This window comes from Clupea harengus, chromosome 10 (genome assembly GCF_900700415.2).
Source record: "Clupea harengus chromosome 10, Ch_v2.0.2, whole genome shotgun sequence".
Classification (NCBI taxonomy): Eukaryota; Metazoa; Chordata; class Actinopteri; order Clupeiformes; family Clupeidae; genus Clupea; species Clupea harengus.
Genome location: NC_045161.1, coordinates 17,318,092 through 17,331,459, shown reverse-complemented (window position 1 = coordinate 17,331,459; position 13,368 = coordinate 17,318,092). Strand labels below are relative to the sequence as shown.

Sequence of the window (13,368 nt, the reverse complement as noted above, 5' to 3'; positions counted from 1 at the left end):
CAAATATGAACCCTCCGAAAAAGGATGTTGCATTGGCCGGGAATCGAACCCGGGCCTCCCGCGTGGCAGGCGAGAATTCTACCACTGAACCACCAATGCATGCGTACAGAGAAAATTGAGACCTTGAAAAACGACGGCTCCAGCTGCAGCAGAATTCCATGCATTCTTCTGGTGTAGATTGGCCAGTAGATGGCGCTGAAACAGTATGGTTTTCACCACAGGAACTGTTCATTTCATTCACTTGAGGTTAAAGGAGTCATTGTATGCCCATTTTACCACAAGTTGAAATGGTTCCTTAATGAAATGTCTGTTACATACTTTGGTCAAAATACCACAAGGATTATTTAAAACAGCACCCTTTTTACCCTGCCTAAAGCAGGTAGGCTGATTAATGCTTCTGCTACTGCTAGGTATGTTTTCATTCAATGTAAATCAGTGCTCAGAGGGAGGTTTTGTGAGGACATGGACTATGGTGGAGCATTTGAAACATGAGGTGACTTCACATAGCTCCAAGGATCCATTGAAGAGATTTGAACAAAAACATTGATATTTTGGCCATCTACTGGTTCACGCATGTTTCAAAAAAGGTTTTAAAATGTTGTTCTCCCCGTCGGGGAATTGAACCCCGGTCTCCCGCGTGACAGGCGGGGATACTCACCACTATACTAACGAGGAGTACTGCCTGTAGGAAAAAACACTATATTTTTATCAAGTCTCTTGCTCTGTTAAGTTACTCAAGCTGATTACTGATACGTTGTAAACGTTTTCCATGAATAGCCGTGTTTCCATTATTGGGCCAAAACCAGGCGGGCTAGTGTGTGCCAAGGCCAGTTGTGTCCCCATTGTCTCTTCCGGTGATTGATCGTGCCTTCTCCGGGCTTCCCTGGGGCAGCCAGGGACTTGTGGCCCGATGGTTAACCTTTATACCCTAGGCTTTCGTGCCCAGGGGTGTCATATTACACACTGCTATGCGGCACGTCTAGTTATATATTGAGTAGCTCCAGAATCATGAAGCTCTGCATGCCTTGTTGCTGGAGACAGTAATAGTGCAGAAGGTAATTGTTATGTCTATAAAAGAAATGTCTCCCCACCGGGAATCGAACCACCACTATACTATCAGAATCAGAATCAGAATTGGATTTATTTATCTATCAAGGACTATTGCCGTTAAAAAAAAAAAAATTGTAATCTTTTTTTTGTCAGGTCACATGTTTATTAAAGTGAGTTAGGATGATTAATGCTACTGCCAGGCATGTTTCAAAAAAGGTTTTAAAACAATGTTCTCCCCGTCGGGGAATTGAACCCCGGTCTCCCGCGTGACAGGCGGGGATACTCACCACTATACTAACGAGGAGTACTTCCTGTAGCAAAAAAACCTGTAGATTTAACATGTCTTTTGCTCTGTTAAGTTTATGACCTTTTGGTGCTGTGGTGAGTTTTTAATAATGATAATTAAAACACACTTTGACAAACAAGGGAAGAACTAAAAAACATTAGTACATTTCTACAAAGATATACAAAGATACTGGCAATATGATGGAGTATTATTTTACTATGTTCAAAGTAGTAGCATTTACATCTTACAAATTTAATAGAAACTAAAATAACAACTAGATAGAAACTACAACAAAACTAATTTTACATGGCAAATTGATTTACATTTTTAATCCCCAAGTAATTTTAAAGCTTTCTACTCATACATCTCACATTTGATAACACATCAATGGGGATACGAACCCTATATTTTGGGGAATCTAAAATAAATAATTAAATGCGCGGATCGAGAAAAAAAGCTTCAATCCTAAAGTTTAGCTAAACGGCCCTAAACCGTTTTCCATTCATTCTCTATGGTAGTGCTAAACCACTACGGATGTAATATTATTTTGGCCACTAAGACCTTTTGGCGCTGTGGCGAGTTTTTTTTTAAAGACGCACGGTCTTTGAAAAACATATTTCAGGTAAACCTCTGTGGAGACGGGAGAAATCACCAGCGTATCTCTACATTTATTCACACTAGTGTTCTTTGATCAACGGTAAGATAAGATGTTTGGGGTAAATGTAAAACTACAGGATACATTTACAGTCATATCGCCAGATGTGTCCATAACAGTTAGCCCGCTTTGTGGTAAAATTAGTGTTAGCTGTTAATTCGTTTGGTTGATGTGAGAGCGCTTTGTTTGGGGGTAATTACTTCCTAAAGAATGAAGGAACAAGGCAAAATGTTTGGTAATATGTGTGGATTTGATGTTGTTATATGACCATATCTTGTCGGCACGCTACCGACACGATTTTTGTGTCACCAGTTGTTGGCTAGTATCGCTCGCTTTGATAACGATAAAAACGTGTGAAGAAATAACGGTAGGAGCTTGTGGTGAAATTACACGCCAAATAATGAATGAACATGATCATTTTATATTTCCATATGTATAGTTTTCATGTCGTGGCATTAAATAGTCTAGTCCAGGGGTGGCGAACCTGCGGCTCTTTGCCGGCTGACGTGCGGCTCGGCTCCAGCTCGAGTGCTCACTGACTTTGCTCTTGGGGTACAGAATTTTCATATTGTAAAATAAACATCTAAAATGCATATGCATATATTTGGCAATACAGAGAAAAAGCTGTCCGATTTGAATGTGGTATTTATTCATGTATATTTTGTCATCACGCGATCTTGAGAGATGTCTTTAAGTAACGTTAATGTTCCAAACATGAAACATTCTAATGTGTGCACCCAGTCTCAGAGAGTTACTAGCCAGACTAGCAGTAGCTACTGACAGAATGCCATGGACCCAGGAAAGCATAAAGCTAAACGAAAATATGAAGATGAACACCGGGTGTTTTTTGCCTAAAATGGGAGGAATTATTTGCGGAGCGAAATGGAAAACCCCTCTGCTTAATATGCCAGACGTCACTGTCGCATTTTAAAGCCTCAAACTTAGAGTGCCGTCTCTCCACACACCATGCTAACATAGCCCAGGAGTCCCTAAAGGCACAGAGCTGTGCAAGCACAAGGTAAATACTTTGAAACGTCAGTCAGAGAAACAGACTCAGCTTTTTCGGAAATTCACGAAGTACTCTGAAACGGTCACGTTGGCATTGTATCAGGTGGCATGGAATATTGCTCGAGCAAAAAAGTAATATAGTGAGGGAGAGTTTGTGAAGTCTTGTGTACGTGATGTCGTTGCTATCCTCAACCCTGAAAATGACGGATCATAGCGGTCTGTGTCAGACCTGCAGCTGTCAGGCACGAAAATTGAACAGAGGATATCTGACATTAACAACATAATTGAGACAGTTATGTACAGATCTTGATAAGTGATCCCTGGAGTAGCCTCCCCAAAAGTTTCCTTAGCCCCACTGTTGTTTTGTGTTATAAGTATCCGAATGAGAGTTGAAACCGTCTTTATTCACAACCACAGTTTACACCAAGAGCATACATGTGTGTCGAGCTCCCGCTAACAACATAACTAATAACGTGACGTTAATCCTGCGAGACCCACTCATAGTACGGTAACACTTTAGGATCAAACAGTTAAACAGTACAGCTACCTACACCCACCAAAAAATATATATGAAGTTTAAAATAGTAAAAGAAACGTAATGGTTAAATCATCTCGAGTTAATTATAGATGTCGTGGCTCTCTTTTATCATGCCGGTTCATTGATCCTGTGGGTATGCTACCCTATTCAGTAGCTTCGCCAGCTATAACTAGCTAGTGAACTCTAGCCTACAACGTTAACCTACTCACTTGAGCTGCAAATCCCTACCATGCTACAGTATAATTAGCACCTATCTCAGCAGATGTCTTCAATATGTTTATTTTTGTGGCATATTTTAAATCAAAATGTGTTAATTTCTCTTCCTAAAACCCACTAGAGGACTATTTAAAAGGTTATTTTCAAAAAAATCTTATGGGGGAGCATGCCCCCAGACCCCCCTAGTTTTGCTGGGTCACAGGGAAAATAATAGGTTTTAGGTAGGGGCTTTTCCCCCCTAAAAGTGGGAACCTAGATTCGTGTGGCTCTTCGAAATGGTGTTGGGTTTTGTTGTGGCTCTTTTAGCTGGACTGGTTAGCCACCCCTGGTCTAGTCAGTCCATTTCTGACAATGTTGCGTGGATAAGTTAACTATACCTCAGAATCGCTCGCTACTAAGGGACTGACGCGACCGGCTTGTGTTGAAATTACGTGGTGGTAATTAATGAACACGATTGTATTTTACATTCATGTGTACGGTTTTCATGTCGTGAGGTTAAATTGTCTTTGCACCATGGATCTGACTTGTACTGTGTTGACAACTCATCAGCAACGCTCGCTATTCGCTTAAGGTTACTGTCTGACCTCTTACACACTGCACTGACCAAAATAGCTAGACTACTAAGGTATTGATACCATCTCGGACTGAAACATGTATTAATATTTTTTTTACTAACTTAATATTAATACTTACAAATAGCGTCTGTGGAAAGTAAACTTTTGTCACGACTATAGTAGTGCCAGAGTAGACTTTAAGAAAATCAATTGAAGTCTGTCTATAGTATCAATCAAGTGTAATTTATTTCCAGTCTTTGATCTATGTAACACTTCTCCTGCCCCTCTCTCCCTTCTCCCCCCATCTTGCTCTCAAGAACACACACTGTGCTTTTCCACTAGTTCTGCCCCCCTCCCCTGTTTTTTTTCACACACACACACGCGTGCACGTGGACACACACATGTACTGCACTCCTTCTGCCAAGGCTCACAGAATGTATAAGCATCAAATTGGTGTGACAAACTATTGTCTTCTTGACCTTTTGAACTATTTGACTGAAGTTCAGAGATCAGAGAAGATGTACAGCAGTAAGATGTTTAACAGGCCAATTGTTTTTTATTTAATGTGATGTAAAAAATACTCCAGGAGCTGTCTAAAGAAGCCAGACGGATTAAGGACAACCCCACTCTGCAGGACAAGTCTGCGCCTAGGGCTGGGCGGTATGACGGTATATACCGTGCAACTAGGGGTGGGCGATATGACCAAAATCTTCTATCACGGTATTTGTAATTTTATATCACGGTTTATTATACGTAGTGTGACCAGATTTGGGTTTTCTTCAGCGGTGGCGAAATGTGTCCACAGACATTTATTTATTGACCCTTAAGAACACTAAGGTGCAGAAACAATACTGCCTCAATAGGCTATTGGCCTAAGCAATAGTGGCCAGTATCCATTGAATCTTTAAATAGTAAAATAAAAGCAAAGTGTATGTAAAAAAAAAAAGAAAAAGGAAAAATCTTTCTGTGGCATTTAGTCCAGTGCTTATGTTTCAGTGGTTCTTTAATGTACTTTCAGAAGATAACTCAAGTGTTAAAACTTTCTTTTCAATGTGTGTCCATATGTTAACACAATAATGATGAGATATTTTCTTTATATGGCCACATATTAAAATAAAAAAATTAAGAAGTTGGCCATTACACATAGACATATATACATAGACGCTCCATTGACCGCCTCAGCCCGTTGCTGCGACGTGCTAACGTGATGACGAGGTGATGACTGGTCTGTAAACAGACGCAAGTAAATGATGGAGCTGCAGTTTTTCTGGATAAAAAGCACTATAGATAGCGTTTATATTTCTCAACCGATTTCACGGAGTCGTTTTTATATTCAAGGGTTTATGATCTACGTGGAGTAGCAAAAAAAGTTTTGTCTCCATATTACTTAAGGTAGATTTACACCTCTGTAACTACGGGTGCGGCTGACCGCGCAGTTGCATCGGCGGACTCGTTTTGGTTTATGGTTCCTTAAGGTTCCCCAAGGGTTGTGCTTGTTGCAAAGCGATTCAACGCCAGAACAGTAGGTGGAGTAAAGTTTTTTTGCCTACCCCATGACGCGAATGGACACGATGAACGGGAGATTTTTCTGTTGTAAATGCCTTACTTTATAGACAATAACGATCATACACCCCCATTGCACTAAACAACACTCAAACAAATAAATATTGGATTGTTAGTCTATTAAGTATTGTATTTTATTAATTAGCCTGTTGTTAACCTTTCCTGCTAATCGTATTCTGAGATAACAGGGGAGACTTTTGTTTACTGCTCCAGAGCCGAAGTGATCTATATTCTTAACTCCGGGGTTATCTCCCTTTCCCTTCTGAATGTTGAGTGAAGTAAGCGTATTTATTGCAGCGGGACAAAGGAAAATGAATACATTTGTTACACGAAATACAAAAGTTGGCAATTCAGTACCAGTGGCGAAAAAGACAGATCACATGATGCAGAAATTCGTTTATTGACACATCTTTTAAGGACGGGCACAGCGCTTTAAAACAACGTGTTTATAAGTTGCATTATTCAAAGGTGAAAGATAAAAGGCGAGAGAATCGCCAGGTGTAGGCCTACCTTATCATCATGAGTGTAGCTATGTTGTCAGTATTTGTAATAAAATGTGTTGGCCGCAAGTTAACTCCACTTCACGTTAATGATAGCTTTTGTATGAGCAGACCGGGCTCAGCTTGCCTCACGTGTACAATACAATAACATATGCCGTTTAATCATATTTGGTAGAATGAAGGACAAATTAGTTGTGAATACTATCACCGAGTTTGAAAGGTAGGCTATTGGTCAGGTAATAGCCGAGTGACAGCTGATTTTCTTTCTGATTTGACAGTAGCCTACATCTGTGTGTTTTAAGCAAATAAAATGTGAAATAGGCTATTTACCAACGGGCACCTGCTATCTTGGATTATACAGTAAATAAGTTGCGAAATGAAACAAAAACACATCACAGTTAAAGTTGTATTAGTATTGATTGATTCACATCGATATGAATGGATGACATGACTAACAAGTGGCGAAAAATGAATATGAAAGTACCAGTACCAGTGGCGAAAAAAGACAGATCACAGAAGTTCGTTTATTGATACATATTTTAATGACGGCCACAGCGCTTTAAAACGCCGTGTTTATAAGTTACATTATTCAAAGATGAAAAATAGAAGGCGAGAGATTTGCCAGGTGTACCTTCTCATCATGAGTGAATGTCAGTGCTTGTAATACAATGGTGTTGGCCGCGAGTTAACTCCACTTCACGTTAATGTTAACTTTTGTATATGAGCAGACCAGGCTCCATTCTATCGCTTGCCTCAGGGGTGAAATGTATTGATTCACATCAATATGAATGGATGACATGACTAACAAGTGGCGAAAAATGAATATGAAAGTATTTGTTCGGTGAATTAGCGCGTTCTTTCCAAACAATCGCAGTCAACGGTTTTTAAATGTCAACACAGTATAGCCTATCACCTAACTATCATCTGAAATATGACGGGATGTCAAAACAAACCTTTGATCTAAACAGAATATTCAGTATGGAATAGGAATATATCAGAGCAGTATCTTCTATCGCGTTTGACAAATATGCTCAGATTGCTGTTTCTGATTTCTCCTGTGAGAATGGGATAGTAGCCTATTCTCTCCATGAATTCGCGGTCATTTGAGCGTCCTTATAAGTGTTTAAAGAGGGTTTGTAAAGATGCTCATATCTTCGGACCTCTTCTGTTATGTTTGTTCATAATCAACAAGAAGAGGCTTGTGAGACAGTCTGCAGGCTATTCATGATTCAAAAACATTCTAGTCTTGCCTTGGCCTTTAAAAATGGCGGTATTATGCTATGAAACCGGAAATGTGAGACTCCTGAACGGATGTGGTTAGCAGCCAATCACAGTCTTGCGGAGTATGTGAGCCCTAGGAGGATTTTGTCGGATAGTTACAAATTTTGGCGGATGCACTTACGTGTTATGTAACTGTGCAAGGGGCTTAAAACAGCGCTTATGTATCTTACGTGCGTACGTTTCTACGTTAAAACCGAGTATAAAAGCCCCTTTAGAATCTCGTTGGTTTGGCCGTAATCGCCGTTGACATACATACATGTATATGATAATCGCTGCTAGACGCTCACTGTTCTTGTGCTCTCACATGTCATTCACTTTGAAATACTGAAAAATAAATGCCTACACTAGACACTTTTCAGTCCATATTTTTCAGTATATTGAATCTTGCCCAACAGTCGAGGATTACTCAACAAGTAGGCATGACAGTCCTTGCAGGTTATGTGCTTAAAAATTGTACTGGGTATCGTATTATACGGCTCTTCAGAATGTTCAAAAAAGTTCCGTTGATTTGAATGGGCCACCCCAACGTTCATAGGTCTGTAATTTCTTAATTTTCACTGCTGCGAAAATGTAATGACCGCTGACCATCTTTCATATCATTCCGCAAGTAGTTTGGTCATTTAACGTAACGGGAAGTAATGGGTTGCTACGCAACACCTGAAACTTTAGAGTTCTATTTTATTTCTCAGCAGAAATCACAAAACGGCTACAAAATCGTTTAAGAGGTATTTTTGGAGGAATGTCTATTGTTTTGGCGAGTTACTGTATAATAAGAGGGATGAAGTATAGTTCGGAGGTCATTATCTAAAAATAAATCGATTGGATTTCAAAATAAGAGTATACCGCGGTTGAAACGGTATGGCCAAATCTCTCCCGGTAGACACATTTCTACCGTTGCACGGTATATACCGTCATACCGCCCAGCCCTACGTGCAACGGTAGAAATGTGTCTACCGGGAGAGATTTGGCTATACCGTTTCAACCGCGGTATAGTCTTATTTTGAAATCTAATCGATTTATTTTTAGATAATGACCTCCAAACTATACATCATCCCGCTTATTATACAGTTACTCGCCAAAACGATAGAAGACATTCCTCCGAAAATACCTCTTTAACGATTTTGTTGCCGTTTCGTGATTTCCGTTTAGAAAAAATAGTTCTTCAGGCAAATAGAACTTTCAAGTTTCAGGTGTTGCGTAGCAACCCATTACTTGCTGACTTCAAGTTACGTTAAATGACCGGACTACTTGCGGAATGATATGATATGAAAGACGTGAATTAAAGCACAAACCCCGTTGCCAATGATGATCATTACTTTTTCGCAGCAGTGAATATAAAGAAATGACAGACCTACAAACGTTGGGGTGGCCCATTCAAATCAACTGAACTTTTTTGAACATTCTGAAGAGCCGTATAATACGATACCCAGTACAATTTTTAAGCACATGACCGGCAAGGACTGCCATGCCTACTTGTTGAGTAATCCTCGACTGTTGGGAAAGATTCTACTGAAAGATCTACTAAAAAATATGGACTGAAAAGTGTGTAGTGTAGCCATTTATTTGCAGATTCTGTTCCATTTTTCTCAATGATGGTCAAATATTAGTAGTTAAAGAAGCACTATTTCAATAGTTTAGATTTATTTTCCATATTTCATAGTGAAGGAGCTGTGGGAGCACAAGAACAGTGAGCGTCTAGCAGCGATTATCATAGACATATACATGTATGTATATATGTCTATGGCGATTATAACTGTCGAGATTCTAAGTAACATGGAGACAAAACTTGTTTTGGTACTCCACCTAGACCATAAACCCTTGAATATAAAAACGACTCAGTAAAATCGGTTGAGAAATGTAAACGCTAAAGTGCTTTTTATGCAGAAAAACCGCAGCTCCATCGTTTACTTGCGTTTGTTTAAAGGCTTCACCTCACCAATATTGCGGCAACGTTCGCACGTCGCAGCAACGGGCTGATATGGGCATATGAACAAACATTGAAAAGAAAGTTAACACTTGATTTATCTTCTGAAAGTACATTAAAGAACCACTGAAAGCCACATAAGCACTGGACTAAATGCCACTACATGCACCTTGTTTTAATCTTACTATTTAAAGATTCAATGGAAACGTTCAGTACAAAGTAGGCATATACTGACCACTATTGCTTAGGCCAATAGCCTATTGAGGCAGTATTGTTTCTGCACCTTAGTGTTCTTAAGGGTCAATAAATAAATCAGATCAAACAGATCATAAATAAATAAATCAGATCATACTGTATAGCCTATGTCTGTGGACACATTTCACCACCGCTGAAGTGTCCTCTTTTTCACAAACTCAAATCTGGTCACCCTACGTATAATAAACCGTGATATATACCGTAACCGTGATATAAAATTACAAATACTGTGATAGAAGATTTTGGCCATATCGCCCACCCCTATCTGCGCCTATGAGGGAGGACCTTGTGCGGCAGAATGCTCTGGCTATGGTCCGGAGCTGGCGGAGGTGCTATGAGACTACATCCTGCAGTTTGGAAAGTATAAAGGTGGCTTTTGGTGAATGATGTAGGCTACACTATGTATCTTATCAAGAATCTTCGTAAGGAGGAGGCTTTAGGTATCTGTATGGCCGAGGGGCATAGCAAGGACAGCCTACTGTCATTTGTGAATTATGCTCTCAGTTTTGCAGAGATCCTGTCTCTTCTCAACTATGAGGCCGGTGGAGTGGGTGTTGTGGCATCCTCATCAGAAGACGAGCAGCTGGTTGGCTTTGGCTCTCAGGCCAAGATATTGGATAACAGAGCTGATGGCTATGCAGACTTCGCCATGGGGAAGAGCCTTGATGTCTTGGTAAAATATTTCAATCAAAGTTTGATTTGCACAGCCTCTGTAAGAACACGTCATGACAACAACAATAGACCGTGAATATGCAGCAGTTGCCTTCAGCATATGGTTTGGTACAATGCAGTCAATAGACAGGTTAAAATTAGATTCTGCATTTGCCCGGAAATCAAATATGAACCCTCCAAAAAAGGATGTTGCATTGGCCGGGAATCGAACCCGGGCCTCCCGCGTGGCAGGCGAGAATTCTACCACTGAACCACCAATGCATGCATACAGAGAAAATTGAGACCTTGAAAAACGACGGCTCCAGCTGCAGCAGAATTCCATGCATTCTTCTGGTGTAGATTGGCCAGTAGATGGCGCTGAAACAGTAGGTTTTTCACCACAGGAACTGTTCATTTCATTCACTTAGGTTAAAGGAGTCATTGTATGCCCATTTTACCACAAGTTGAAATTGTAATGAAATGAAATGTCTGTAACATACTTTGGTCAAAATACCACAAGGATTATTTAAATCAGCACCCTTTTTACTCTGCCTAAAACAGGTAGGCTGATTAATGCTACTGCTAGGTATGTTTTCATTTAATGTAAATCAGTGCTCAGAGGGAGGTTTTGTGAGGACATGGACATTGCTGGAGCCTTTGAAACATGAGGGGACTTCACACAGCTCCAAGGATCTATTTAAGAGATTTGAACAAAAACATTGACATTTCGGACAGTTCATGCATGTTTCAAAAAAAGGGTTTAAAACATTGTTCTCCCCGTCGGGGAATTGAACCCCGGTCTCCCGCGTGACAGGCGGGGATACTCACCACTATACTAACGAGGAGTACTGCCCGTAGGAAAAAACACTGTATTTTTATCAAGTCTCTTGCTCTGTTAAGTTACTCAAGCTGATTACTGATACGTTGTAAACGTTTTCCATGAATAGCCGTGTTTCCATTATTGGGCCAAAACCAGGCGGGCTAGTGTGTGCCAAGGCCAGTTGTGTCCCCATTGTCTCTTCCGGTGATTGATCGTGCCTTCTCCGGGCTTCCCTGGGGCAGCCAGGGACTTTTGGCCCGATGGTTAACCTTTATACCCTAGGCTTTCGTGCCCAGGGGTGTCATATTACACACTGCTATGCGGCACGTCTAGTTATATATTGAGTAGCTCCAGAATCATGAAGCTCTGCATGCCTTGTTGCTGGAGACAGTAATAGTGCAGAAGGTAATTGTTATGTCTATAAAAGAAATGTCTCCACACAGGGAATCAAACCACCACTATAATATCAAGGAGTACTGCCTTTAATAAAGATTTTTTTTTTTTTTTTATTTTTTTTTTTAAGTGAGTTAATGCTACTACCACTGCTAGGCATGTTTCAAAAAAGGTTTTAAAACATTGTTCTCCCCGTCGGGGAATTGAACCCCGGTCTCCCGCGTGACAGGCGGGGATACTCACCACTATACTAACGAGGAGTACGTCCAGTGGGAAAAAACATGTCTTTTGCTCTGTTAAGTTTACGACCTTTTGGTGCTGTGGCAAGTATTTAATAATAATAATTAAACACACTTTGACAAACAAGGGAAGAACTAAAAAACATTAGTACATTTCTACAAAGATACTGGCAATATGATGGAGTATTATTTTACTATGTTCAAAGTACCGTATTTTCCGGACTATAAGCCGCTACTTTTTTCCCACGCTTTGAACCTCGCGGCTTAAACAACGATGCGGCTAATTTATGGATTATGATACCTGTGACTGTATACGGTGGCTTTGTGTTTACGGTGGCTTTGTGGAGCTAGGATGCTAGCATGGATGCAGCCGCATGGATGCTTAGCTCCACGCGATTTCTCAGTTAAACTTAACTAATGTCAAAATAACCACAGTCTACCAGCGTAGACAGAACACAACTCAAAACACTTTAGAAAATAAAATAAAAGTTTACAACAATACAAATCCAGTCTTCAAGTTCTTTAGCTCACTGGTTTCAAACTAGCGTCTGTCTTCAATCTAACGTTCTAGCTTCTGATTGACTCTTGCGACTGTGCGCTCTTAAAGCAACAGTGCACTTATCTAACTGGCAAAACTAACTATTGTATTAGTTTTGATATTCATTTTAGCCTGTGTAAAGTTAATTTGTTTCAATGTTGCGGTAGGCACCTGCGGCTTATAGACATGTGCGGCTTATTTATGTTAAAAATAATTATTTTTAAAAAATTTAGTGCGTGAGGCTTATATTCAGGTGCGCTCAATAGTCCGGAAATTACGGTAGTAACATTTACACCATAGAAATGTAATAGAAACTACAAAAAAACTAGATAGAAACTACAAAAAAACAAATTTTACATGGAAAGTTGATTTACATTTTTAATCCCCAAGTAATTTTAAAGATATATCACATTCGATAACACCTCAATGGGGATACGAACCCTATATTTTGGGGAATCTAAAATAAATAATTAAATGCGCGGATCCAGAAAAAAAGCTTCAATCCTAAAGTTTAGCTAAACGGCCCTAAATCGTTCCCCATTCATTCTCTATGGTAGTGCTAAACCACTACGGATGTAATATTATTTTGGCCCCTTAAACCTTTTGGCGCTGTGGCGAGTTTTTTTTTTAAGACGCACAGTCTTTAAAAAACACATTTCAGATAAACTTCTGTGGAGACGGAAGAAATCACCAGCGTATCTCTACATTTATTCACACTAGTGTTCATTTATCAAAGGTAAGATAAGTTGTGTGGGGTAAATGTAAACCTACGGGATACATTTACAGTCATATCGCCAGTTAGCCCGCTTTGTGGTAAAATTAGTGTTAGCTGCTAGGGTTCGATTCCCGGCCAATGCAAGATCCCTTTTTTTATATGTATATTTATATTCCTTGCCC

General features: G+C 39.9%; 6 non-coding genes across 6 annotated transcripts; all 6 read right to left on the bottom strand.

The window, feature by feature from the left end:
* Nucleotides 1–28: 28 nt before the first annotated feature.
* Nucleotides 29–99, bottom strand: trnag-gcc. Its single transcript has one exon. It is a non-coding gene; the product is annotated as a tRNA-Gly (tRNA).
* Nucleotides 100–603: 504 nt separating this feature from the next.
* On the bottom strand, nt 604–675 carry trnad-guc. Its single transcript has one exon. It is a non-coding gene; the product is annotated as a tRNA-Asp (tRNA).
* A 607-nt stretch (nt 676–1,282) lies between these two features.
* Nucleotides 1,283–1,354, bottom strand: trnad-guc. Its single transcript has one exon. It is a non-coding gene; the product is annotated as a tRNA-Asp (tRNA).
* Nucleotides 1,355–10,692: 9,338 nt separating this feature from the next.
* trnag-gcc lies at nt 10,693–10,763 on the bottom strand. The gene has a single exon. It is a non-coding gene; the product is annotated as a tRNA-Gly (tRNA).
* Nucleotides 10,764–11,254: 491 nt separating this feature from the next.
* trnad-guc lies at nt 11,255–11,326 on the bottom strand. The gene has a single exon. It is a non-coding gene; the product is annotated as a tRNA-Asp (tRNA).
* Nucleotides 11,327–11,882: 556 nt separating this feature from the next.
* On the bottom strand, nt 11,883–11,954 carry trnad-guc. The gene has a single exon. It is a non-coding gene; the product is annotated as a tRNA-Asp (tRNA).
* Between the last annotated feature and the right edge of the window lie 1,414 nt (nt 11,955–13,368).